Here is a 2,698-nt window from a genome sequence, read left to right on the forward strand (position 1 = left end):
CAATACATGAGTATGTACCCAATTCCCAAAATTATGACGAAAATATAAAAACACCCTTTTATCCCAACCCAATGTTCCCAACTCTCCCAAACTTGAATGGTAAGCACTCTCACTAGCCTAAGCTAATCAAAGATCCAAACAAGGGACATTTATTATTTTTCACTTAAGGCTTGTAATGTGCTAAAATTAAGAACAAATGGGTTAAGCATAGGCTCAAAGTTGGCTAACAATGGGAGAAAAAAAGGTAAGGCTATTTGGGTAAGTGAGCTATTTGAAATGATGGCCTCAATCATATAAATGCATGTATACATGGAATAATGGACATATAGACTCAAACAAATCAAAGATTACAATCATAGAAAGAGAACAATGCACACAAGAATGGAAAATAAGTGGTTATAAGATGTAACCACACAATTGGGCTCAAAACTCACATACTTGTGTTCTTAGCTCAAAAATCATGTTCCAAAATACATTCTTCAAGCAAGTTTAACACAACTTTTTTTTTCAAATTGGTAGAGTGCCCTAAAAACAATTTTTCTTGGAAAAGAAATTATTACCCTAACCAAGTGGTCCTAACATAAAAAGAAGTGGTAATATATGTACAAATTCTAACTAACATGCAACCTATCATGCAATGCAACAATTAACTAACAAAGAAATTTAAAAAAAAAATTGGTGTTAAGAAAGGAAATTGTTACCCATGGAGATCGGTCGAACGACCTCCCCACACTTAAAAATTTGCACCGTCCTCAGTGCATGCAAAGAAGAGCAAGGTGGACGGGTTGCTACAACTTGTTGAGCTTTTTCAATAGGTTGTGCGAATGACTTGTTTGTTGCCCCCATTTAGAAGCTTTTCCTTTCCCTCTGAGTGGCCATCCTAAAAGGAAAGAAAAAGAAAGAAAAATAAGCCTACAACAAAGATATCAAAGCAATAGAACATAGGCGGGGCTAATGCCAAATAAGAGTAAGGTTCTCACTACATGTTAGCTACGCATGTGAGTGAGAAAGCAATGTGAGCAAAGGCATATTAACTAATACTTGATGCAAGAACAAATTTGAAGCATGAAGAGCATGTTGAGCATCAAGTTCAAACGGAAATTGACACAAACAAGATTAGGGATAAGCATGAGAGTATCCTAACACAATGACAATGAAGCGTAAAAACAAAGATTAATAAGTTAGAAAGGACTAAAGCACTAATCTTGTGTGTAGAGCAAATATTATAATCAATGCCAAACAAGTCACAAAACACCAAGATTAACCAAGAAATTCTCAACAATTGAGTATAAGAGTTCAACACCATTATTAAAATAAGAAATTTAGAAAAGAAATGAAAAACAAGTCACAAAAATAAAATTGAAATGCAATGAATGAAAATGAACAAATGCAACATGCTAAAGGACAATGAAAAATAAGAAGAATAAGGAATGGAAGTTTGAAGAGAGTGAGAAGAAGAAGAAAGTAAGAAAGTGAAGAAGGAATAAGAAAGAAAAGAAGAGAAGAAAAGAGGAGAATAAGGGAATAGAAAACAGGGCACGGAAGGCGACGCGTACGCATCACCCACGCGTGCGCATGGGTGGCAGAGGAGACTAGTGACGCGTAGGTGTCATGCACGCGTATGCGTACATGGAGAGAGTGCGAACCGACGCGTCCGCGTATGCCTGAGGCACAATTCTGGCACTAAGTTGGCATAACTCTTGGAAAAAAGTATGGGTGCTGCACTGACGCATCAACGCATACGCGCGTTGTACGTGCACGCGTGCCTGACTTGTTTTTTTTTTTAAGCTTAGAACAAAAACAGGGCACTCCCCTAATCTACAAGCATTCTAAAATAATCAAAAATTAAATTTAACAATAAATCTTTTTGTTTTTTAAAAATTTTCAAATACAAAACAAACAAAACTTACACTTCAAGTAAAATACAATCTAACAACAACTACTCTAATCAAAACATGAATTTAACAAACAACTTATCAATCACAGCAAAATGTATAAGAGTATAGAAAATAAGAAAAACTACCTACAATGGCAACTCAATTCATTTATTGGTTATATTTACAAGAGAATGGAAAGAGTTTACCATGGTAGGGTGTCTCCCACCTAGCACTTTTAGTTTAAGTCCTTAAGTTGGACATTTGAGAAGCTCCTTGTCATGGTGGCTTATGCTTGAACTCATCTTGGAACTCCCACCAATGCTTGATTCTCTATTGTGCTCCAAGGTTTTGATGAGCGGATAATTTATACGCTTTTTGGCATTGTTTTTAGGTAGTTTTTAGTAAGTTCAAGCTACTTTTAGGGATGTTTTCATTAGTTTTATGTTAAATTCACATTTCTGGACTTTACTATGAGTTTGTGTGTGTTTTTCTGTAATTTCAGGTAATTTCTGGCTGAAATTGAGGGACTTGAGCAAAACTCTGAAAAAGGCTGACAAAAGTACTGCTGATGCTGTTGGAATCTGACCTCCCTGCACTCAAAATGGATTTTCTGGAGCTACAGAACTCCAAATGGCGCGCTCTTAATGGCGTTGGAAAGTAGACATCCAGAGCTTTCCAGCGATATATAATAGTCCATACTTTATTCGGAAATTGATGACGTAACTTGGCGTTGAATGCCAAGTACATGCTGCTGTCTGGAGTTAAACGCCAGAAACACGTCATGATCCGGAGTTGAACGCCCAAAACACGTTATAACTTGG

This window comes from Arachis duranensis, chromosome 5 (genome assembly GCF_000817695.3).
Source record: "Arachis duranensis cultivar V14167 chromosome 5, aradu.V14167.gnm2.J7QH, whole genome shotgun sequence".
Lineage (NCBI taxonomy): Eukaryota > Viridiplantae > Streptophyta > Magnoliopsida > Fabales > Fabaceae > Arachis > Arachis duranensis.